This window comes from Callorhinus ursinus, unplaced genomic scaffold, assembly GCF_003265705.2.
Source record: "Callorhinus ursinus isolate GAN/ISIS: 27379988/994484 unplaced genomic scaffold, GSC_fseal_2.0 scaffold7, whole genome shotgun sequence".
In the NCBI taxonomy this organism is placed as follows: Eukaryota; Metazoa; Chordata; class Mammalia; order Carnivora; family Otariidae; genus Callorhinus; species Callorhinus ursinus.
Window position 1 is genome coordinate 63,510,738 of NW_027397069.1, and position 26,834 is coordinate 63,537,571.

The 26,834-nt window shown below is 40.7% G+C and overlaps 1 protein-coding gene across 1 annotated transcript in view; it reads left to right on the top strand.

The window, feature by feature from the left end:
* Window positions 1-19,196: 19,196 nt before the first annotated feature.
* STARD13 (StAR related lipid transfer domain containing 13) overlaps window positions 19,197-26,834 on the top strand; it is a 531,510-nt gene continuing 523,872 nt past the window's right edge. Inside the window, exon 1 of the mRNA XM_073894705.1 lies at window positions 19,197-19,211. The gene's annotated coding sequence lies outside the window, so the exon portion shown is untranslated. The remainder of the gene's footprint in view (window positions 19,212-26,834) is intronic.

Sequence of the window (26,834 nt, forward strand, 5' to 3'; positions counted from 1 at the left end):
CCTGCTCAGGAGCCCAGCGAGGGGCTCGATCCCAGGATCCAATACCCAGGACCCTGGGATCATGACCTGGGCTGAAGGCAGATGCTTAACCTAGGGAGCCACCCAGGTGCCCCTACCTTCAAGTACTTTGAAATTCAAGTTGACTGTAAAATATTTACTAAAGCATTGTGCTCGTCTAGGCTTTTATTAATATATATATGTGTATATATATTTTAAAATACAAAAATATATATTTTTATATTTATATATTTAAAAAATATATTTTTAAAATACAAAATAAATATTAATAGAATATATATAATATATATGAAGTAATTATATATTAGATTATGTACATAGATTTAGTATGTATAATAATATATGTAAATTTTATAGGAGAAAATTGTAGACTGGTAGTGCCTACGAGGGGGATAAGAGCCAGTATTGCCTTCAGGAGTGCAAACGCAGGCCTGGTTGCTGTATGCTCCGCCACCCCTCTTCACCCAAGCTTTTGTCTGGCTAGAGGTATATTCTCCCAGGAATGCAACACAAGGTGGTGCTGTTGTATTTATGCTAAACCAGCTGCAAGCCCGGCCACTTAGGCCATCTGTAGTTTTGATCTGAAAGTGTTAAGTGCCAAAGGCGGGGAGGGATAGGTTTTGCATATGTAAGTGTTTACAGCGTTGTTATCCTTTCAGGTAAGAAAAGCTAAGTAGAAATAAGGAATGGAAAGTAAGTTTCTTCCATTTGTGGAAGCTTCTGGGAAAAGCATTTTTAACAGAAGAAAGTGAAAGTGCAAATGGGCTCCTTTTGTGACTAAATTGCAGATGCATAGAATGTTCGGGGCTTAGAGAGATACCGTTAAGATATTATCTAACCCATTCCCCTATTTTCAGACAGGATTTCATTTATTAAATTATCAGCCAGTGAAACTTTTCTCTTGGTTTTAAAATTTCCCAGGGAAGGAAATGGGGCAAATTAACAATCCTTAGTGCTGGCCATTCTCCCCTCCGCTTGTGGTTCAGGGTTGGGCACCTCCTCACGCTCCCCTCACTCTGAATTCACACTCATAGGGGATGGGAGGGATCTCACCCGCAGGCCTGCTTGGTGAGGAGCAAGAAGGGACTAGGAGTTAGGGAGCTTACATTCTCCTCCCTCCCTCATCTGACTCAGGACAAGGCAGCCCTCAGGTTCTGTATCTCCAAAGCGAAGAGGTTGGACTAGCATCAGTGGTTTCCACAAAAGTTGGATCACAGAATCTCCTGGGATGCTTTTTCGAAAATACGCATTTCAGGGTCACACCCATAAAACTGCTCAATCAGAAAATCTAGGACAAGGCCTAGAAATTGTACTTAAGAAACAAATAACAAAACTGAAGGTTTTTCCCCTCCTGGAAAACGTTTTTCCTGTCCAAAATTGGGGAAATGGCCTATAAATTCATAGGGAGGCGGCCCAGCAAAGGACTAATGGGTGGTGAGTAGATACCACTAGCTTAAACAGCTCTTCAATCCCATGTTGCTTTAAAATTGTCGGGCATCCCAAACACCAAAGCCCTTGAAAAATAAAAGTATATTTTCCCAGGTCCAAAGTAACTTCCTCTTGAATTATAATCCCCAGCCTTTTGAGCAATCTGTTGTATAATGATCTAAAACCAAGTGTTTTCTGAATTTTTCATATCCACGAAATCGGGAGGTCCAGAACTATTGCTACGATAAAAAAAAAAATCTAATAATAGTACATGTGTTCAGCAAGCTTCCTGAATGGTGTTTTATTTTCCTGTAATTGTAACTGAATTGGTTGACAGTTGTGCAAATAATATTTTGACCATTTCAGTTTTTATTCTTATAAAACTGGAAAGTTAAGGAGCTGGTCAAATATTTGGCCAATATATAAAAGGCATATTTCTGGCAATTTCAGCGTGTAGAAGACACTCAACAGAAAGTCTTCTAGGAGGATTTGGCTTTCTTACTCTTTCAGACTTTGTCTAATTTAGCAAAGTGAAATTCAGTAACAAAGCAATTCAGATCATTTATACCCCAAAAGTCTCATCTGAAAGAATCAGATAATTGAAGCAATGTTTGTTTACTCTAGCTTATAGTACCAAGGTAATTAATTCTGCTTTCCATTTTCCTTTGCTAATATAATGTGACCTCAATGTTATTTTCTAGGTAAATCAATTAGGAGGTTTGGCTTATGTATGCAACTCTCACAAATGGATAATTATCCCAGCAAACAGAAACCTATATACTTTTTGCAAGCCCCAGTGTTGGTGTCGCTTTCAAGTATTTGGTTCTCGTTATTTGTAGTTTAAAAGCCATTTACAGGTCTAATTAATTTGTTCCACAATAATTCAAAGATCAGTGTTTCCAACTCCATGGATTGAATGTATAAAATGATGCATGAGGCCAAAATTAGCATTTAGTTAAATATTAAAGTAAGTCAATGTCAGAGCTAAGCTCCACTAAATGCCTTTTAGGTAATCTGTCCATCAGACCTTTGAAATCACCCCTCAAAATTTGGGCAAGCTACTACTGTTGATCAGTTACCAATTTCCATATTCCTCTGCTGCTCAGTCATGCTGTTCCAAATTATCTCTAAGTCCATGTCTTGTGATTTTCTGTATAATTACATCTGCATTTCCCTGATTTTCCATTAGCTTGTGTCATCCTTTCAAGACCGCTCATGAATGCATTTGTTCCCTTTATCAGAAGGACACCAGCGCACAGCTCTTCCTCTATTTTGACTCCCAAGCCCCAGTGAATAAAAATAGCCTTGTGTCCTCTGGAGTTCTCTGAACCATTTAGGAAAAAAGAAGGCCTGTCATGGAATCACTATCATTTGTAATGTCCTCTCCAAAAGAAAGCCATAAGGGGGGGGTGGGGGGGAACTTAGAGCTATTTTGTGACCCCATGAAATACAAAAGAAAAGAAAATGTGCCCCAAACAATACAGCTTTTCTTTTCTGACTTCTTGGAGCCGCAGTGATTTTGGTTGCTGGACTTGGTCCTGGTTGTGTAAAGCGTCTGAGCATGAGGAAATCAGTTGCTGTTTCGGTAGCCAGTGTGAAATGACCCTGCATTTTGAACAAGGCTCTCTGCTTTCACTGCCATTAGTGTTGCTGGTACTCTCTCGAAGACTGAGGATGCTCTCTCCCTGGATGCCAAAAACCTTGCTCCTCCTTTACCCCGAACCCTTTCTCGGTGTTGTGGAGGGACTGTGGGGGCTGTGATATAAGACTGCAGTTCTTCGGTTAGCAGATTTGTAGGTTTGTCCTTCCTCAAGTTCCTGAGCTTCTGCGGCTGGAGAAAGCTCTGGTGTAAAGTGGAAACTGTATCTACCTCGCAGGGCTGTTTGCACTGAATGAACAGTTCCGTGAAATGAAACACTGTGACAACAAGTCTGTGGCTGGGCCTTGCTACCCATATGTGAGGAGTTGTTGAATACTGCTTGTTGAGAGCAGCGGCCTCCATAACTGGGGGCCCCCAACGCTGGGAGCGGGCAGCCATCGAGTGAGGCATGGAAAGAGAATGTTAGAATGTATAACAGTTTAAACAAAATAAATAAATAAAAAGGGTATTAAGTTTTCATGATATTTAATACAGAAATTAAAGCTGGTGCCTTCTCTAGGTGAAATGCTCATGGGGACCTGGTCCGTGAGATAGCCTGACTAGAGTGCCAGTGCCACCACCGAGGAGTGACAGCGGTATCCTCACGCATCTGTACAAAATTTCACACAGTGCAAAGGGCTGCCCTTTGTGTGTGTCCTGTGTGGCAGGCAGAGTAACGGCGCCCCAAAGAGGTCTGTGCTTTCATCTCTGGAGCCTGGGGCTATTACCTGCCATGTTAAGAGGAACTGTGCTGATGTAATTAAGTAAAGGATCTGGAGATGGGGAGCTTATCCGGGTTAACTGGGTAAGACCAAAGGAATCACCAGAGTCCTTACAGTAAGTGGAGGAGGGAGGCAGGAGGGTCACAGGGAGCGAGGTAGCAACTAAGGCAGAGGTCAGAGTGATAGGATTGTCGGAGGGGCAAGAGGCCCAGAAGGGCAGGCACACCTTCTGCAAGCTTGGACAGTCATGGAAGCAGAGCGGCCCCGACAGCCTCCAGCAAGAACGCAGCCCTGCTAACACCTTCATTTTTCCCCAAGTGACACCCATTTTAGGTTTCCCACCTCCAGAATGGTAAAAATACTAAGTTTGTGTTGTTTTAAGTCACTAAATCTGTGGTAATTTGTTACAGCAGCAAGAGGAAACTGACATATTGTGTTTAAGGGGATTTGTGAATACCATTATCTAGTTTTAAGGAAACAAATTGCCAGCAAATGGACGAATGTCCTCTAAACGGATGTCTGCAGAAAAAAATGTTGCTGAAAGACAGCCTTTGTAATGCAAGCTCAAGTGAACAACACATTGGCAGGGCTGGACTTCCCCTTACTTTTTAATTCATTCTGAAGTCAAAGCAATGATGATGTAATATACTTAATCTTTCGGCTTTCACTATGATGATTAAATGAGGACAATGGTTTTTATAGCCTGAATACATAAACTGCAAATAATGAAATATTACTTTTAACACATGCATATCTATTAAATCCTTTTTATTTTTTATTTATTTTATTTTATCTTATTTTGTTTATTTTTTTTTTAAAGATTTTATTCATTTATTTGACAGAGAGAGAGAGAGACACAGCAAGAGAGGGAACACAAGCAGGGGAAGTGGGGGAGGGAGAAGCAGGCCTCCAGCCAAGCAAGGAGCCCAATGCAGGGCCTGATTCCAAGACCCTGGGATCATGACCCATGCAGAAGGCAGATGCTTAACAACTGAGCCACTCAGGTGCCCCTATTAAATCCTTTTTAAATTAACCTTTTATTTTGAGATAATTGTAGATTAGCATGTAGTTGTAAGAAGAAATACAGAGAGACCCCCCCCACCACCACCATGTACCCTTAATCCAGTTTCCCCCAGTGGTCATGTCTGGTGTAACTCTAGGTTGCAATATCACAACCAGGATATTGATATTGATACAATCCACTGACCTTATTTAGGTTCCATCAGTTTTACATGCAATCGTGTGTGTGTGTGTGTGTGTGTGTGTGTATTTATCACTTGTGTAGATTCATGTAACCACCACTACAGTCAAGTTACAGAATAATTTTATCACCACAAGGATCCATCATGCTGTCCATTTAATCATATCCAGCTCCCTCCCCACCTCCCCCAACCTTTTTCTGTTTTCCATTTCTATAATTAGTCATTTCAAAAATATCATATAAATGGAACAATTCACTACGTAACCTTTGGAGAATGGATTTTTTTCATTCAGCATACGTGCCCTGGGAGCCATCCAAGTTATTGCATATGTTAGTCTTTTATTGTTGCTGTACCAAATTACCACAAATTTAGCCACCTAAAGCGATACGTATTTATTATCTTACAGTGCTGAAGGTCAGAAGTCCAGGAACAGCAAGGCTCAATTGCTTAGAAGCTCACAAGGCCTAAATCAAGGCCTACATTCCTTTCTGGAGGCTCTGGGGATGGAGCAGTTCTAAGTTCTTTTGGGGTTGTTGGTCAAATTCAGTTCTTTGCAATTGTAGGACAGAGGTCCCCATTACTGTGCTGGCCGCCGGCCGGGACCTAGTCTGTGCTCTCAGAGGCTGCCTGCATCCTTCTCATGCTGCCTGTGTGGCCCCACAGCAGCTGCCGGTGAGGCCCTCTGACATTCAGAATCTCTCTGACTGGTCTTTATTTTTACTATTTTTAAGTTGAGGAAAAAATCTGAAAGCCTGCAGTGGTTTCTTTTTCTTTTTCTTTTCTTTTTTTTAGAGAGAGAGAGAGAGGGAGTACAAGTAGGGAGGGGGTGGGTGGAGGGGCAGAGAGAGAATCTTAACCAGGCTCCATGCCCAGTGCAGAGCTCCACATGGGGCTCAATCTCACAACCCTGAGGTCATGACCTGAGCTGAAATCAAGAGTCAGACCTATAACTGACTGAGCCACCCAGGCGCCCTGGCCTGCACAGATTTCTAATGTGAGATAAGCTAATGTTCCAGAAAATTCATTAAGAATTCTTAGACAACAACTCCCTATATGAAGACCTCTTTCCTCTTGTTAAACATTGGACAGATGTTCATTGGGGGCTATGACTTGAAAACTTAGACAGCCACAGAGGAGAGAGAATTGAGAATGTTCCGTAGTCCACCCAAGCCAAGTAGCATCAGAAGGAGTTTTGTAAGAAGTCATTCATTCAGGGCACCTGGGTGGCTCAGTTGGTTAGGCATATGCCTTTGGCTCAGGTCACGATCCCAGAGTCCTGGGATCAGGTCCTGTGCCAGGCTCCCTGCTCAGTGGGGAGTCTGCTTCTCCCTCTCCCTCTGCCCCCCTCCACTTGTGCTCTCTCTCTCTTTCTCGCTCTCTCAAATAAATACTTTTTAAAAAAGTAGTCATTCAGGGCGCCTGGGTGGCTCAGTTGGTTAAGCGACTGCCTTCGGCTCAGGTCATGATCCTGGAGTCCCAGGATCGAGTCCCGCATCGGGCTCCCTGCTCAGCAGGGAGTCTGCTTCTCCCTCTGACCCTCCCCCCATCTCATGTGCTTTCTCTCTCATTCTCTCTGTCTCTCAAATAAATAAATAAAATCTTTAAAAAAAAAAGTAGTCATTCATTCATTCAACAAATATTTATTTTCTTACATATTCAATACTTCATACCACATGTTGTGACCCTGTTACATATAATCTTTGTCCCAATGGAGGCAAAGCTCAGTGAAAACTCCAGGTCAGTAAATAAGCAAATGCAAAGACACAGCAGGTACAATGCTAGAAGAAGGACAGAGTGCCATCAGCACACACAGGAGGAGTGTTTGAGTCAGGAATCATTTGGATGCAAGTGACAGAAACCCACTAAGGGTAGCAGAAATTGATAATTTAATATAGGGGTAGAGGTAATTCCCAGGAGAGCAAATGGGTAGTATATAGAGGCTGTCGGAAGAAAGACAGCTGGCTTCTTGTTCTTCATCTTCCTGAGGCCATGTGCTCTTGAACATTTGTTTCTTTCTGGTCATCTCTATCATTCTCTGGAGGCTGGCTATTATTATTATTATTATTATTATTATTGTTATTGTTATTGTTATTATCATGTCTTCATTCACATGGCAGAATATGGATGCCCCACATTGGCAAGCGAACTGAGTTTACCTCTCTCCTTATTTCTAGTGTGAACTAAAATGGGTTATTACGCTAGGTTCCAAAGCAAATTCCCAGGAGAGAATCTGACTGGCCTAATTGAGCTCATGTACCCACGTCGGCTGAGAAGACACCTTAAATTAGGTCTATTTCAAGGAATATCAATATCTCTGCTGATTAGGGGGTTCAGGGAGCATGTCCTAGAGGAAACAGCAAAGTAACTGCGATGGCAGGAATGATGTTATCAGGAGCTGGGAGGGAGCGTGGCCTGTCTGGAGCTCGGGACAGTTGGAACTTCTGTCTAGTGTGTGTGGAGTAGGGGACAGGAGATGAGGAGTTGAGTCTGGAGAGGGAGGAAGAGGCCAGATTAGAAAGGATCTTGAAAGCCATGCAGAGGGGCTGAGTGTTGGCCCGGTGGTCTTCCTTGATGTCAACTTTAGTATGAAGAATGTTGTCCCCTCCCCACCAAAGCACCATTGGCACCATTTGTGACTGTATCGACTCCAGTCATATCCTTCGAAAGACTAAATTAGAACGTTTTGCCTTGGTTCACTGCCACATGGCTTTCTCCCCTGTTGTCTCTCTGTAACTGTCCCTGTCTAGGCTTTCCGTGAGCTTTGCTTGAGATGCAGGTATGTAGGATCATGGTTTTGCACAGAGGTGGAAACATGTCTAATTTATATTCCTTTTCTAGTAATGTCCAACATGTCTTTGACCTCTTTGATGTGTGGGAGAAAAAAGCCAAGTCCCTTGATGGATCCCTCTACTTTTATTCCCAGAAGAAACTATAAATAGCACAAAAGACAAACCAAAGCATTAGAATAATTTATTTATTTCCAGTTTTCCTGCCTTTGAGATTTATCCCCAGGCATGACTTGGAGTCATAATACAACAATTTGGAAAATTCCTAAATTAATAAGAGAAAATAAGCACTAAGAAGAAAAAAAAAAAAGAGGAAGAAAAAAAATAAGGGTTAGGATAAGGGACCCTACCAGCAGAGATGCCAGTTTGGTGACTTAAACTTGGTTTGTGTGTGTTTCATGCAGGACATGCTGTATCTTGGAACATTTGATGACAGTCCCCACTCCCACCTCATCTGTTGAACTGTACAGGTTTTTCCAGAGTGTTTCTTTATGTCCGTCAATCGTGACTCCAAGTTGAAAACCTGGAACTGACTTTCTCCCGCTACTCCCCTTTCCTTCATCTGCTTGAACTTTCCTTTTAGTGTTTCTGGTCGCACTTCCTCATTTCTACCATCCAGTAAACCTTGTTTAGAACGGGCTTACTGAATTTCATTCTTCACAGTTGCTGATCATTTTAGTTCTGGACTACTTAAGATATGTCACTGGAGTCAGATCAATGAGATTCAGCTTATCTCGAAGATATCACTTGCAAAGGAATAATCAGTTCATGTGACTTTTTGTGGTGGCTCTTTTCCTTTCAGGGGGCTTGGGCCAAGGACAAAGAAGGCCTATATAGGATGTTTGCTACTTGGAGACAAATTAGAGTATCCTAGGTGGAGGGCATCCTCTGGAGGAGAGTATGAATGGTTGTCACCAATTTGTTCCTTGCCACCAGAGGAATACACCCACTGTGGCCCTGATTATCCCCTTTCCTTGTTTCTGAGAGTGGGGCTGAATGCACTTTGGGAGGGCTGATTTGGTGCTTGCTCTGCGATTTCTGTCTGTCTCCCTGCTTGAGACATGGAAAAATAGAGTGAACTAATTCTCGGGCAAAATGCCATTCTTCTTTCTTGGTAGATCCCTAGGGGCTACCATCTTTAATAATTCAATACCAAGGTTCACTTTCAGGTTAGAAAATAATTGATTCTTACTGAAATTTTAACTTACCAACTTTAAGAACCTGAATTCAAGACTAAAGGAGTAGGGATGCTTTTTAACTGCCCGATGATATGTTGAGGCTCTACTCTGTTGCCGTTTTCCTTAGCAAATTTTCTGGTACTGGCTCAAATCTATCACTGAGCTGACTTTTACCCAAACTGGCACTTCATGAATAATTCACACTTATGAAAGTACAAAGTCCATGAAAAAATTATTATTTTTGCTACTGACTTGAATAGCCAAGATACTTGTCATCTCTCAACATTAATTTTTGATGGCTTGCTCCTTGGATAACAGAAAATGAAGCCAGAGAGGACTGAAAGAACAAGAAATCCTCCTCCTTTTGCGCCTATACAACACCACTTCTCTCTGACACATAAAAGATCATCTGAGAGAAATGGAATCATGGCACCAAAGGGTGGCAGGCCCCCCAAAAGTGAGACTAAAACCAAAATACAACGGATACTTGAACATTAAACAAGACAAGTACTGAATAGAGTAAATGTTTATGAAACTAAATTAAACTTGATGTTTGAAAATCATCCAAGATTTAAAAATTAAATCCCAGTAATAGTTCTCAGGAGCTAGAACCAAAAATGAATTCAGGTGACCAGAATTACCTGTAAGAGTTGTACTTTTCAAAACAAGCCCACTCATTTTTAGGGATGGGGCAGAGAACAGACTTCACAACCCTCCGTATTTTCCACACACATTTTACATTAAATGATCTTCCTGAACTAAATGACACTACCTGTTAGTTTTCTTCTTTTGTTCTTTTTATAGAGCTTATGACTATAAGATACAACTGATGTCAGAAAGAAAATCTGTTTTGTATTGTTCACAGCAACTTTACCCCAAAGAAACTCAGGGGACTTTCCAGATCTAAAGTATATAACCCAGCACACTTTCTTTATATGTTATGAAGAGACATAGTGCATAAAACTCATAAATACCTCCCTCACTCATGCACCCAGCTATATTTTCATTTTTCTGATTCATGAGATATAATCTCTCTGCTGTTATGGTTTCAGCTGCTTGAAAATAGGAAAGGAATGTAAAAACACAACAATAAAATAGAGAGTCTTCCAGTCTTCTAGTTTCCTTATTTAATCAAATCAGACTGAAAATAGATCATTTCACTGGATTAGCTCTTTGTTTAAAGATGTAAATAAATTAATAGGTAATTATGTGTATGTAATATAGGGTATTGTTTTTTCCTATCCTACAGTAAATTATAGATCTTGCTATGCTGTGGTTTGCATTTATCACCAAGGAGTTCTTCCTCTGAAGATGAATTTTTCAGCTGCAGTGCTAAGAGCATTTCCTTAGAAATAGAGCAGAGAGGAGTCATAGCATGGAAAAATGATTTGCCAATTTGCAGAATGCACACAAAAGGCAAGATTTTGTGGTTTTTCCAAGCAGATTCTGTGTTGAAGGTAAGGTAGAGAAGCTGATTAACACCCCTCTCTGGGGCATAGTGTTCTTAGATATTGTTATTGCGCCGGAAAAATTAGTCTGCTGTTCACGGTCGGAACGTGCATCACCCACACCATGAGATCCGTCACTGTACTAGCGACATTCGGGGCTGTCCATGCTGTCCCTTTCTTGAGGCTCTGAGACAAAACATGCTAATGCTGCTCAAACACAGCGTTAGTCTCCTGAGATGAGGAAGAAATAAATATCAATGTCCTTATTCTCAATCGGGAAAGTAGGACAGGAAAAAGTCATTTATTCGCTAGATCTCTGGCAAAGCAAGAAATGAAAAAAAAAAAAAAAAGAGAGAGAGACCAATTTTCCAGCTAATTGGTGTTGAAACTATGTGACTGATGTTTTGAATACCATGAGTATGTTTCAGTACTTTGTATTTACAGTTCTTGTTTTAGTTTTAGGGAGACAGAAGGATGAAAATATTGAACACCCCAATTTTGTAGCTCCATGTTTTAAAGGCCAGATACCCTTAAACTATTGTAGGCTAGAGATAGAACCCGTAGTGGTATTTTAAATCATATATAAATTTCACTGTTTTCAAGATCTAGGAGAAAAAGTATAGTGCTTTCTTTGAAAGAATGTTCTGTGAAAAGGAAAAACATTTCTTTGGGGGGGTTGTACTTCTGGTTTGCTTTCTTTCATGGGAACAGAAGGCTATGTGACGGTCTAGAAGCAGAACTAAATTGGTAGTGACTCGAACTACGTGGTATCGTTAAACCCATGTGTCTGACCGTCCCGATCAGCAAACTCCGACTTGGAAAATGAAAAATGTGAAAACAACATGCATCGTTTGCTAAGCTAATAAATAAGAGGGAACAAGGAATGGACCATAGGACTGAATGTAAAACTCTTAAAGGAAAATGTAGGAGCAAATCTTTATGACCTTGAGTTAAGCAATTATTTCTTAGATATGACACGAAAAGCAAAAGTGACAAAAGAAAAAAGATACATCAGTTGGACTTCATCTAAATTTAAATCTTTTTGCCTCAAAGGAAACCGTGAAGAAAGTGAACAGATAAACCATAGAATGGAAGAAAATACTTGCAAATTATATATACAACAAAGAACTCGTATTTAAACAATATAAAGAACTCTTAAATTCAACAGTAAAACTACAAATAACATAATTTACAAATGGGCAAAGGATTTGAAAAGACATTTCTCCAGAGAAGAGACACGAATGGCCAATAAGCCCGTGAAAAGAGGTTCAACATCATTAGTCATTTACAGAAATGCAAAGCCTGGGTGGCTCAATTGCTTCCAACTCTTGATTTCGGCTCGGGTCATGAACTCAGGATTAGGATAGAGCCCTGCGTCCAGCTCCACTCCCTGCTTGCACATGCACTCTCTCTCTCTCTAAAAAAAAAATGCAAATCAAAACCATAATAAAATACCACTTCACACCCACTAGAACGGCTAAAATAAAAAAGATAGACAATAGCGAGTGTTGGCGAGGATGTGGAGAAATTGAAACCCTCACACATTGGTGGGGAAGTGAAAGGATGCAGCTATTTCGGAAAAACGATGTTGCAGTTCCTTAAAATGTTCAACATTGAATTACCATATGACCCAGCAACTCTATTCCTCAGTAAATATTCAAGAGAATTTAAAACATATATCCACACAGAACCTTGTATTTGAATGTTCATAGCATCATTGTTCATAAGGTCAGAAACTGGAAATGACCCAAATAATCATCAGCTGATGGCTGGAAAAACAAAATATAGGACCGCCCTACAATGGAATTGTATCTGGCCATAAAAATAATGTGAAGTACTGACACATACTGCAATATAGATGGACCTTGAAAACATTACGCTAAGTCAAAGGAGCGAACACGAAAGACAACATACTGCGTAATTCCATATATATGAAATTTCAAGAATAGGCAAATTCACAGAAACAGAAAGTATATTAGCCATTGCCAGTGGCTGAGGAGAAGCAAGTATGTATGGGATAATGTTCACTGGTATGATAAAACATTCTAAAATTAGTGATGATGAACATATAACTGTTAATATATGAAAAACCACTCAGGGGTTCACCTTAAAATGGTGAGTTTTTTATGTGAATTATAATAAAGCAGTTATTTTTTTAAACTGTGACCAAGAGTCCAGTTTAAGTGGCTGAGAAGTGGGGCAGACAAATTGCAAAATAGATGTGATCCGGTTCCTTACAGGTTGCAGAATCTTTACATTGATTTTTTTTTCAGAATGCTCTGTTTTCATATTCTGTGTTCCTCAGTTGGACTTAACCTGATGTATGCGAAGTATGAGAAGAAAGAGTCATCCTTCCAAGTACCAGGGAAATTGGGCAGTGCTTTCCAAGCACATGACCTGTAGCGGGTCGCTCCATGGACTTTACATAAGATCATGTTTCAAATCAAGTTGAATTCCCAAAACCAAGAAAATCAGTCAAGGCAACTAGCTAGTTGGATGGACAACTCAAGGCAAAATACTCAAGCAGGGAGCAAATAAAGTTGGTTTCTGCTGTGATTTTATTTTATTTTATTTTATTTTTGCCATAAAAATCACATTCATACCAAATCAAAGACTGAATTAGTTGCATATAAAGTCATGGATATATTTTTTTTAGTCATGGATATTTTTATTAAAAATATAGAATCTCACAGATATTAACTACTGTTACATATACACACTGTTTTATGTGTATACATACACACACACATATATAAAATATATAACATGTAGTTACATGTGATACACATATATAATATATAACACAGTTATAAACACACACATGTATAAAATCTTGGTAATTCTAAGTGAATCATCTGGCGTTGCCTCAGATAAAAAATAATTTTGGTTAAACGGGCTAAAAAAGATTTGTTGAGTTTTTCCTTTGGAAAAGCATAATCATTGTTACTTAACCAGAAAAAAGTTATTAATACAACTGTTGAGAATAAATTATCACAAGGATGTCTTAGTTTGTTCTTGTCCCTGTTATAAAATTCTACAAGTCTATGCCCGCATCTTACCTTTTTAGTTTTGTTCCAAGGGAGGAAAAGGAAAAGGTTGAAGTTTTTAATCCTGAAGTGATGTTGGCAGAATTTCATAAATTTGGGCAACAGATGGTGTATGGTATTTATGAGCCCAGCTGTTGAATGCTTACAGAGTGACTCATGAACTGATAGCTGTTTACTGAAGGGGAAGAAAGGGCATTATCTTGTTTAAAATGTAGCCATGTTGCAGAGAGAATAGAAATCTCACTCCACTTTGAGCCTGTCTCCTTTCTAGTTTTATTAACAATAGGCATTTTTCTTTCATTCAAGTTATTTATCACATTTAATTCTTTTAACATAGCTTCTGTATGCTGTGCCAAATTTTTACTCCAAATGAAAGACAACTGCAATGTGTTTGCATGAATATGTTTTAGCCTATTGCTTTCCATAGGTAAGAAAACATGTCCACATACATGGATAAATTCATTAGATTGGCTTCTGCATCATATTTGGAATGGAGTACATCAGTGTTTTGGCTTCCTTTAATCAGAAAATGAAAGTAGAGGGGAAAATGAAGAAGCATAATGCTACTAATGGATTTTGAATGTCAACTGGTGATGAGGTATGTGGTGATGGGGTGGGGACAGGGTTTTAGCATCTCTTGGTCATTGCAGTTTGTATGCCAAACATTGTACAAGTAATGATGATCTAATTCGAATTTTGACTGTAGCTGGTGACTACTGAAGGTTGCCGCATGGCCTGAGAGACAGTAAGATCAGAATTCCTATCTTTATCTGCAGTAAATTAGAATGCCAGTTCCCTATCTTGGTTGCATCTCTCAATTCTGGTTTGCTTCTGGTATGGAAAGAGAGAACAGTATTAAGTTTTGAGTGCTCAGGGATTGAGCCCTGCCCCAAATAGCAACTGAAAAAGAAGTTCTACACAAGGACTCCTGGAGAAAGGGAACATTTCTCCCTCACCCAACAGGTTTTGATTCTCAGCATGGGTAGAAAGCAAACATCACTGTTTTCTAGTGCTTAAAAAGGAGATAATATAGGATGTGGAGGAGGATTAACTGAGTGGATGTGTGGAAGTCCTCAGCATGGTACAGGGCTAAAAGCAAGTGTTCAATAAATGGCAGCTGCATCTATTTTGTTTTAGTTGTTAAAATTAATAAAACAGAGACAGAGCAACCACTCACTGTCATGGAAAAAGCAGTAGGAATAAAGAGACAAAGTATATATAATCCTTGGCTCTACCAACTGGCATTTTATTGACTTCAGAATTAAGAGGAGTCATTAGATAGATTTCAGAATTACAGAATTTGAGATCTGAAAGGCACCTTATTCGTGCATTTGTTCAATGAACATCTATTGAGTACCTACTGTGTGTTTCAGCTGGAGCTGGAAAGATGACTTAGACCCTGCCCTGCATTCTGGGAGCTGCCACTCTAAGGAGAATGACTTACAAATGATGATACAGTGAAGAAGAAAAGCAGTGAGAGGGATATGCAAACTGTGTTAGGGAAGCTTTTGGTGATGGAGACTTAACTTATTGTCAATGAAGATGTGAAGTTCTGGTATTTAGAGAAAGCTACCTGAATTTGTAAGCAGAACCTTGTATAAGTGATGATGATCTGATTAGAATTTTTATCTACAGCTGGTTAGAGAGGTGGGTAACTCACCCAGTATCATAATAAGACAGACTCAGACCTATGGGGGACAGGCAGAGACCAAAGGCCAGTGGAAAGGCTTAGTGAGCTGAGGTCAGGAAAGGCCCTGTTCACTGAAGTCAGGTGCATGCATTGGGAGAATAAACCCACCTGCAATAGATGGCCTCTGTAAGGCAGAGTTGAAGCTCAGGACAAGATCATATCCAAAGAGTAGATATTATTTCAAGAAGCATTAAGAATTCTAATTTAGTACATAAGGCACAGAGACTGTGGACAGTAAAATAACTATTATGTTGTGGTTCTGGAGCACCAGTGCATTCACAGTCAGACTCTAACCAGTGATTGAGAGAATGATATATGGAATCCATGACCTAGAAAGGTCTGAAAAAGTTAGGATGGATATCACAGCCCTAGATAAGAAAGCTGTGGTTTAGCTAAAGCCTTAGAGGGTCAGTTGGGTAGATGATTATAGGACCTGCAGGTTGTGGAGTGGGGAGCAATTTGAAGCCCTTTGCTAAGTACTGGGTCAAGACTGAGAGGATGTGGAATGAGTAAGAACTGCTCACACTCCTTAGCTGGCTCTGTGTAAGGTGATGTTCCTGGTGCATCTAACCCCAGCTCTGACTGGTAGTATGGATTGACCAACTGACTAATTGGTTGATTTATATCTCCATTCCATTCTCAGTAAGACTAAAGGTGACAGTCAGGATGATTTAACCCCATAGGACACTCAGATCCTGGTGCTTATCCAGAATTGTTATTTGAGTTTAGAAGGCATCTCCAGCTAGTTGGATGGCCAGTGTAATATCGAAGGACAACTTGTGTAGGTGCCTTATGCATGATGGAGAAATTTGTGATGGGAAATTGGGAGCATTTGTCAAGTGCCTGGGCATGTAAAATCAATTACTTCTCGGAAGTGATGAAGGCATCCCTCTTGAGAAATCACATGGTTAAGAATGTGTTTTTGGACCGGAGTCTTGGAGGCCTAGGTTAAGACTACCCAGGGACCAATAGGTCTTTCTCTGAGCTTGCAAACCAGCAGGTACCTCAACTGGTTTCTGTTTTCAATGAGCACGCTACCACTTGCCAGCCACAGTGTGTGTCCCAGCTGTGGTGGGACCAATGTGTGCTCCTATGATGGGCAGTCATCCTCCCGTACATCAAGGACACAGAAGGTCAGAGTTTGGATAAGCTGCTCACAAGCTGTGGCCCTCACAGTATCACTCACGTACAAGCATATTTTTATGCACCAGAACTGCATGCTCACTCTTGGCATTACTCACGTTGAGCGCTGATGATCATCAGTATTAAGTCAAACTACTCTTTTAGTGAGCCCACATGTGGCAGCCACTAAGTCGGGTATTTTAGCTATATTATTTCCAATCTTTGTAACTATCCTATGATCTAGGCAGAATTATTTGCTGTATTTTGTAAATAAATAAACTGAGGCTGACAGAGGTTAAACAAATTACCCCTAGAACATAGAACTGGAGAGGGGCTAAGGTTCTCTTCAGATCTTTGGTTTGATGCCCCCATGTCTATGTACTGTTGTCACAGGGCCTGACACAGGGAGCAACTTCTGTTGTGTACCAAGTTTCCCTTTAATGCATTTATGGACACCCTTCATTTTCTGGATATGTGACACAAAAAAGGAAATTAATTAATTAATCAAAGATTACACAAAAACCCAGTGTAGATAGAATATAACAACCCTCTGTATATTACATACATAATATATATGTGAGTGCCAGTTATATTTAGATATATATCTACACACTGTCAAAACTATAAAACTTAAATTGTTGAAGTCCTGATCACATTCTTTGGCTCCCTGAAAAGCAAAGCAAACACAATTTTTCACCAGAATGGTCTCCACTGTGGATTTCCAGGGCTAGGAATACTGTCCTACCCCTTTTCTTAAACGCTGTTGGGCAGACTGTGGCACTGCCGGTGTGGAAACACAGCTATGGTCTCTTGGACAACTTTCTTAGAGACGAATTCCCAATATGGAGCCAACTCATATATTAAAACCTGGTGTGTCTTTCACTTTTCAAAAATGCATTATCTTGTGCCTAGGAGAATATTTACTACTCTCTTTTTTTGAAAATGTTCTCTTTTTGATGAAAAATGTTCAAAGCCAGGACAAAGCGTTCTTACTTGAGATAATTCAGGAAAACAGCTCAGGGGAATGGGCATTGAGAAGAGGCTTGAAAAACTGCAGAGAAAGAAAAAAAGCACAGAGATGTAGTTTTAGTATCATTTTCTTGGCTTTTGAACATCTCTTTGTTGTGTGGTCAAGGCATCTTTATGGGTTCTTTACGAGAAGTAAGGGAAAAGTCTGAATAATGTGTCCTTGGGAGAAGCCAGGGCTGAGGGCGGGTGATATCTGTTATCCCTCATGGAACCAGGGTGGACAGAATTCTCCATAACATGCTGGCAGCAGCGAGGGAGTTAACGGTTTCTGGGGTCAGAGGTGAAAAGCTTCAATTTAAGGGAGACTTTTTTGCTGTAAGGTTTGCTACAAGGAATTTGTGATGCTTTTGATATGTATATTTCAAAGTATGTCCGACCAGAAATGGAAGAGCCCCCACTGGGAGAATCTCTCTGCTCATAATCAGCCCAGCAGAGCTAGTAAATTGCATTGAATTCCTCTCCCATCCACTCTCCGCCCCCCCCTCACACTTACCTCCCATGTGCATCAAATACACTTATTTGGAGCATACAGAAAATAACGTGTTCCGAATAGATGGAGGGTCTGTTCTTCCAGTGGGACTTGGCTGGATAGATTTCTGTGCCCTTTCCGTTATTCCGTGAAAGGTACCTCCTGCCCCTCTCTTCTTTCCATCCTGTTCAAAATAAGTGAGACTTGTTTTCCAGGTTTTCAGAAGAGATAAGACTATAGTCATATCAAAGCAGAGACACACACAGCACTTCCAGAGCCATGGAGGATAGGAATCTTTTTTTTTTTTTTTCTAGGAGTCAAACAAACTTAAATGTGTATGGGACTGAAATTTTCTTTGTTCTTTTTGTGGCTGGGAAATGTCACAGGTTTCCATGTGGCTGGACCCCTTTTTCATACTGTGAATCCACAACCTCCATGCCTGCCCTTGGAGGGCTCCATGGAAAAGGTAATATGGCAGAAAATATTAGGATGGCAATAATTTTTCACATCAACGATGAGTTTCTTTATCTTATGGAATGATGTGAATTTGCTCACTCTGAAATACAGAGTAAAAGGGATGTTAGAAAGCCTGGTGAATTTTTAATCATCTCCTAAATCCCTCTGAACAGGGAACAAGGTTACTTTTCATCCTCAAGAAGAGCAACTACAGTCTTTCCAGGCTGAAAATGTCATGGTCGAAATCATTCTTGGCCAGAAGTCCTTTGCAAAACTTACAGGACAGAAATCAAATCAAATCAAAAAACCTTTTGAATAAATTGTAAAGTATACTTCAGAATGCAGACTGTGTTTCTGAGCATGGAAACAAACAAGATTCCACAGTTACTGCAATTTGTAGAATCATCATATTAAATGTTATTGTAGCAATTAACTGCTAAATCTAAAACACCTTACTCAGATTTTTGAAACAACCAGTGCAAAAAAGGAGACTATATATCACAAATCTGTCTCTGTCAGGCTTTAACAAGACATTCCTCAAATTGTTCTCAAATATATGTGGTTCAGAATAACACAAGAAACTTGGTTTTCTAGACGTGGCTCTAGAAATGCTAAAAAAAAAAGAAGAAAAGAAATACCAATAGGGCGTGTCTTTGATCTAAGGACTCTATAATTAGAGGTTCTTGAACTGTAAGGATTTCCAGTCACTGTTGTCAAACACTGCATCAGGCAGAGTTTAATGAGAGAAAGGATTTTGGGCATATCTTGGTTTATGAAAGCTGGAATTGGGCCAACAAACTGATCTAAAATGGCTACTTCTTCCTATGGTGTCTGGATCTCCAGCATCCCTGAAGTGGTTACCACACACTGGGCTTCTCTTTTCTGTGGGATGTGGACAACTGCAGAGGCATCCTTTGTCTGAGAAGCGTAGCCTGAGAAGGAGCCACTCACATAGGGAGGACATTTTGTGACAAGAAGTAAGTTCTGTTTTTACTTATGTACCTATTTAGGGCCTGGTATCTCCCTGAGATAAGGAACAGAGGAGCTAATTGCTAATATCCTAGCATAGAGACCAGCTGAAGGCATAGCTAGTAGACATATTTTCTTCCTCTGCTGTCTGCTGGACACAGTGGTCTTTCGACAAGGACTTTTTCAGTGCCTAAGAGGTGCCAGGCACTAGGCATTGGGATGCAGGAAAAAACATGAGAGACACAGCTCTGGCCTTTTGGAGCTCATCTGTACTTGGGGGAAGACAGGCATTAAGCAAACAGTCTCCAAAGTATTTTATTTTATTCATGTTAAGTGTTGTGAAGGAGTACAGGACACAGTGGGTGTATCACTTGGATATTAATCTACATGGGGCAGGAGGATCCCTTAGGAATTTATGTTTATACTGAGATCTGATACATGAGTCAAAGTTAGATAAAGAGGAGACTAAGGTTCAGCCCAGCAAACATAAAATTTATCTGTCACATGGCAAACAAGGAAACTCCTATTCTAAGGGCCCTCTTCCCCCCACCCCCACCCCACCCCTTGCCATATTGCTTCTTTGGCTTTATTGTCTAGGAGGTTTCTTTTATTCCCTCCATTCTAGCCACCACACTGGTCACCTAGTGTGTGTGTGGGGGGGTGTGTGGGTGTGTGTAAGACTTTTTTTTTTTTTTTAGAGCAGTTTAAGATTCCCAGTATAATTGAGGGGAGAGTAGAAAGATTTCCCATATCTCTTTCATATGGGAGTCTTTTAAAATAAGATAGAACCTCATCTTTTCAGGGCTGCTGTACCTCAGTGTCCAATCATCTAGAAACAGAAGTTAGATTAAATAATCAGGATTATATGGGGTTCCAACAATACAGTGATTCTAGAATTTTAATTCCATGATTATATGGCTTTCTTTTCTGGCCAGTTGGACTGAAAATAGGGCAGAAGCTGGCTTTACAAGGCTGGAAATGTTGTTTTCCTGAGCAGTAGCAGAAGATCCTCTTCAAGTGCCATGTTCTGGTCTTGCGCAGGCAGAATGCCCAGCAGGGCTCACTCCCCTGGAGCACTCGTGGCTGGCAAATGGAACCAAGGCAATTTGCTCCTAGATTAGGCCAGGGTGAGCGAGAGCAGGGAGCGCCTGCGTTTAGAACTGACTTACAAACTGCCGAAGAGGAAATACAGCTCAGCAGAAAACATGACTTGGGGTTAGACACAGAGCATGTATAGAGAAGAAACCACCTAAAACTTTGCTCTGGGGCAAGGACACACATACTCAGTGTGTGAGCCCATAATGTTTGAGGGGTGCCGAGTTTGATCCCCCATGGGCCTGTTGCCTTGGTTGCCTTCCTGCACCCTTGGTCCAGCTGGATGTCTTGCGTATGCTTACTTTTGGTCACCAGAGGATCTTGTGAAATGGGTCAGCACAGCTCAAATTTCATGCTTCCTTGACTTGAATGTATGATACCCTCGCACGTGAGGAGCACTTTCCTTTTTGTGAGAATGAATGATGTTATGCTGAAAGTTACACTATTGTCAGTTACACTTCTTGATATCCAAAAATCAGTATTTTTTTACTCTGTGTTAAATCTCAAGTACAATGAACTGAATAAAAGAAAGACAGGTCTTTGAGGAAGTTAGTCCTACATGAAAATTAAAAACAAAAAAGAGAACTTGAACAGAAAAATCAATGCATTGGTATATCGGAGGCTGACTATACCAGTGCCTAAGACATTTAGATAAAATGGAATTTACCTAGAGAGCAAACTCTGTAGAAGATATAATGCTTAGAGTAAATATAAACATTTTTAACTGACTCAGCTATAATGTTGAAAGTGAAAACTAGTATCAAATATCAAATATCATATCACTGGATTTCAGAAATTGCTGGGTGGGGTTGTAACGATCCCAACGGAAGAATCCATGGTACCCATAGTTTTCTAATTTTCTTAATTCAAAACTGTGGGAAGTAGTCTTCAGATTTCCAAACACATGTTCCTAATCACCACTCCCTGTGATAGAAAAAGAACAAGAGTTTTAAAGTCATCTTAGGATAGACCAAACTGATTAAAGACCTACCATGGGTTTTCGGAGCTCTGCCCATCTGGGAGCTGTTGTTTCCCCATGTGGGATCCTCTGGGGGCTGGGCCAGTACACCTATTCTTGATTCATTAGACAAATGAAAAAGAAATGCTAGCAACCTGCCTCTTGATTCTGTGTCTTTGTGGCCAGCCCTGTGAAGACATACTGATGAGCCACATGGAGAACCCACAGCAGCTTCCCTAGTGTGAGCTATGCTCACTTGGTGAACTTGAGTGCCATGAAGGCAGATATGGAAAGGGAGGCCTCCAAATTCACTGAGCTACTCTGGAGTTAAAAGGCAGGTGGGTATAATTAGGGCCTGTTTCAACAGCATAGGAACTGTGTATCACAGAAATGGGACACTCATGAGAGACCCCCTTCAGGTGTATAGTGAGAGCACACACTCATTCACAGAATCTCTCCACCTCCTCTGCCTGGGACAGAGTTTAGCTGGGGCCACTTTAGGGATGTCATGAGAAGGACTGCTTAAAGCTCCCCATTTTACTCTCTCAGGGGGCTGCTCTGCTTACCCACGCATAGCTCATTTGTTTGGAGGAGGAATGATGAGGAATCTGTCCTTTGATGTCAGGAGGAAGGAGATAAGAGAAAGGAAGACATAGACAAGGAGAGTGGACCAAGGCAGACAATAGGAATTTGGAGATTGCCACAATTGATGGAGCACCCTCTCTTTGCCAGGCACTGTGTGGGACTGTTGATTTCCATTAGGTGAAATCCTTACAAAGGCCCTATGAGGTCAATGCTAATATCTTGTTTTGTTGATGAGGAAATCAAGGCCCAGAGAGGTGAAAAAACTTGCTCACACAGGGATAAAAACTCATGGTGCTGATCACTGCAACACCCCTCAACCTTACCCCCCAACACCAGGACCTTGAAAACACTTGAGTGCAGCCTCATGCAGGTCATGGAGTGCAAGAGAGCAAAAGCAACAACTCTCAGAGCAAATTTGAGCTCATGTCTTGAAAGGGGATCTAAATATTTCTTTTGCCCTGGCAGCCTGTAAGCAAAAGTCTACTTTCCTGTGATAGCAAATGAGCTGTTCAGAGAGACCGAAAAGCCTGGGAGTTTAAGGATTTTGAGGAGACTGGGAGGAAAGGACGGTCCTAGGGGAAAGGTCTGAGACCACGGTGTTGTCATGTCATTGACCTCGAAGAGCATATTTAAACCGAATGATCAGTGTTCGAGATGGCAATATTTACAAAGAAAACATACAAGCAATGAGGAGGTTTGGCCTACTTTCATTTTAAAATACATTTTCCATTTTAAAATGATACCCTGCCTGCATCTAAACCCTGGCAGTCCCCAACCCAGAAATCTCACCCAAAACTGGTAAATTTTGTCTCCCAAACACAGGGTTGCAAGTCCTACTCTCCTGTCCTCAGCCAAAATTCCCTTCAGAACCTCACCCCCCCCATTTAGAGCTCATCATCACTGAATTCTCTCCCTTTTATAGATGAAGGAATCAGGTCACAGACATGATCCTTAATAATATACATAAAAAGGGAATACCATTCTTTCACTTCCAACCACACGACCCAGTTTGGGGGACTAATTTTGGAGGTAGTCTGCGTGAGAATAAGCAAAGTGGAGGCTCAGAGTGGTAAACTTGTCAGTGTGGCTCATGGTGTGTTTAGAGAGAGATTTTCTAGGGTCATCGCTCTGAAGGGATAAAGGGGTGAGCAAATTGGCTTTTCTGTGTCTGGCATGTCTTGGGCTTTAACCAGAAAGATTATACTTTTTAGAAACAATTAGATCTCTCCTTGTTCAAATAAACTTGGAAGCTCTCCTGGGAAAAGGGATCTTAGCCTTTAATGAGAAGAGATGTTAATTGGATACGTCAGCAGAGTTTTCATGTTTTTGCTATGGGCTTAGTTATAGTTACACTCAGGTCTATGCTTAGCATCCAAGTCAAACTCCTGGGGGGGGGGGGTAATTGCACTTCTCCCCGCCCCCGGAAGCCTGGGCCCCCGTAGGAGAAGGATGGACACGTTTCCAAATTCCTTTCCAATTCTGCTCCCTCCTTGGACTCCTGCCATGCACCCTTTTCCCCTCTTGGAGCACTCTTGCTCTGTCTTCTCGGCCCTTCCCTTTGCTAGTAGGATTTCTCAAGGCCCACACTTAGCTCTCTTATCACTGTATACCCACTCCTGAGACAATCTACTTCCAAGGCTTATGGTCCACGGTTCCCAAGTGACCAATTCCAGCCCAGCTCACTCTTTCACGGGACAGTGTGGCTAAGAGCAGGGGCCCTGCAATCAAACTGCCTGAGTTTGAAACCCAGTCCGTCAACTTGCTGCCTGTGGAAATGGTACAAGAGACTTAGCCTCTCTGCAGCACTGTGTGTCCTCCTCGGTGACATGGCATCACTAATGGCTTTCCTTGTGGAATTATTCTGAGGACTATATGAGTTAAGTACATGTAAAGCACTGAGAACAGTACTGGGCACATCAGATGTGCTGGGAAATGTGCATAATGTGCATGGGATCTACTACTAATACTGTTACAATTCGAAACATCTGTGTAGATGTCCCTCCTGTACCTTGAAACCAATATGAATTTAATGAAACTGTGTGCCGGGTAGTCATATACATTGTGTCATTCAGTCCCTTTGCAACAGCTCTGCAGTGTAGTTCCCTGGTTATCTACTGCTTTATAACAAACTATCCCAAACAGTGGCATCAAACAACAGTGTTGTTATGTGCACGAATTCTGAATTGGGAATTCCAACAGACACAGCATGAGTAGGTGCTTTTCACAATGCCCGAGGCCTCAGCTGGACATTGCTTTAACAGCTGGGAACCAAAATCCACGAAACATTTCTTCACCCACATGTCTGGCATCTGACCTAGGATGACATAAAAGCTGGGTTCAGCTGAGACTTGACTGGAGCACTTATACATAGCTCCTTATGTGATGTGTGCTCCTCAGAGCACAGCAGCTGGGTTCTGAGAGGTAGCATCCCAAAAGGGGGAGCAGCTATTCCAAGAGCACCAGACAGAAGCTGCAAGACTTTTTAAGACAGCCTCAGGGGGTGCCTGGGTGGCTCAGCTGGTTAAGCAACTGCCTTTGGCTCAGGTCATGATCCTGGAGTCCCTGGATCGAGTCCCGCAAGTCTGCTTCTCCCTCTGACCCTCCCCCCCTCAGGTGCTCTCTCTCTCTCATTCTCTCTCTCTCAAATAAATAAATAAAATCTTAAAAAAAAAAAAAAGCCTCAGGAATCACAAAGCATTGATCCCGCCAAACTCCACTGCCTGAAGCAGTCACAAGGCCACACAGATTCAAGAGTAGGGGACATAGACTCCAGCTTTTGTGAGGAAAGGTGTCATAGAATTTGCGATCCTTTAAAATTTGCCAAAGGCAGATCCCATCACTACTTTAATAAAAAAATTCGCACTTAGAGAAATAAAGTAACTTGAAATATGACACATTTAGTAGGAGAGTCTAGATTTTAACCCAAGATTTTATGTCAAGTATGGATTTATTTTTACTTATCCTGCTAGGAACTTTATATAACTTGAATGTAAGAACTAATGTCTCTGGGAACATCTCAGCTGTTTTCTCTTTAAATATTGTTTAACTGTTGATTCTATTCTGTTTTTAAGAATTCATTAATTCTCTCTTTGACTAAATGGTTCTTTTTCATATGTATCTGCTTATTTTTCACTTCTGCTTGTTTTTGTTTTATAATCTTGTTTTTTTTTTTTAAGATAAATTTCATCCTTGTATCTCTTTTAGGATTCTCAGCTAAATTGAGGAGCACATCGGCATCCTATCTAGAGAGCTCTTGTCAAAATGCATCCCTCCATTTCCCCCCTATTGCCTTCCCCTTCAAATAATAGATTTAGCCAATTAAAGATGGAACCCTGTCATGTTTACGTTAGAAATGCTTCTGAGGTAATACTGCCTGGCTGCCCCTTTACCTCTCCCACCACATTCCTGCTATCTCTGTCCCCTAAGGTTCACTCTTCCCTCCAGGTTCGGGAATCATTACTCTAAAATATGGATCTAAAAGTACTGTGGAGAGGAACCAACCTGGCAATATAGAAGGCTTCTGAACCTCCCTCTTCCCGTGCGTGCACTGAATATATAGCTACACAAGCAGCAATACCCTCTGAGAGAAATCCAGAAACTAGCTGAGTGACTCCTACATGATAAAATTACCACACCAAAATGAATAGGAAGGCTGAGCCATGCTCCCACCATAAACCTCCCCCCGGCACAGCAGCATTCAGTTGGGAGGGAACTTCCAATTCCCAGTTTCTTTAGGAGCACAGTGTTTGGATCACACATCAAGCACCCCAACTTTTAAGGCTCCCTCTGAGGAATGGGGACCCAAAGCAGCTAGCTCTGAAAGCCAACATGGCTTTTGTTCACAAGTATCACAAAACTACAGCAAAGGAGCAGTTTCCCTCCCTCAGGTTTATTAAGATATAATGACATATAACATTGTATTAATTCTAGATGCATGACATGATGATTTGATATATGTATATATTTTAAATGATTACCACAATAGGGGCGCCTGGGTGGCTCAGATGGTTAAGCGTCTGCCTTCAGCTCAGGTCATGATCCCAGGGTCCTGGGATCGAGCCCTGCATCGAGCTCCCTGCTTGGCGGGGAGCCTGCTTCTCCCTTTCCCTCTACTGTTGCCCCTGCTTGTGCTCTCTCGCTCTCTCTATTAAATAAATAAATAAAATCTTAAAAAAAAAATGATTACCACAATAATGTTAGTTAACATCCATCACCTCACATACATTTCAATTTTCTTTTCTTGTTTTAAGATTTACTCTCTTAGCAACTTTCAAATATATGATACAGTAACTTTAGTCACCATGCTGTACATTCCATCCCCAGAACTCATTTATCTTACCACTGGAAGTACATTTTGATCACTTTCACCCATTTTACCTACCTTCACCCATTCCTCCCACCCCCACCGTGCCCCCAGCTCTAGCCATCACAAATCTGTTTTCTGTATCTATGAGCTTGTGTATTTTTAGATTCTACATATAAGTGAGATCATGCAGTATTAGTCTTTCTCTATCTGACTTATTTCACTTAGCATAATATTCTTAAGGTCCATCCATGTTGTTGCAAATGGCCGGATATATATATATATATATATATATATATATATATATATATGTAATTTTATATCAATTTATATCTGATATATAATATAATTATGTATGTTTATATAAATATTTATATGTAAAATTTCTGTATCCATTCATCTTCATCAGTGGACACGTAGGTTGTTCCCATGTCTTGACTGTTGTAAATAATGCTGCAGTGAATATGAAGGTACAGATATTTTTTTCAAGATAGTGATTTTATTTCCTTCAATAAAGTTTTATTTCCTTATTTCCCAGAAATAGAATTCCTGAATTATATGATAGTCTTTTTTTATTTAGAAATATATTTAATTTCTAAACATAGAGTTGTTTTTATTTATCTTTTTTGCTACTGATGTCTTTTTTATTGTTATGTTAATCACCATACATTCCATCATTAGATTTTGATG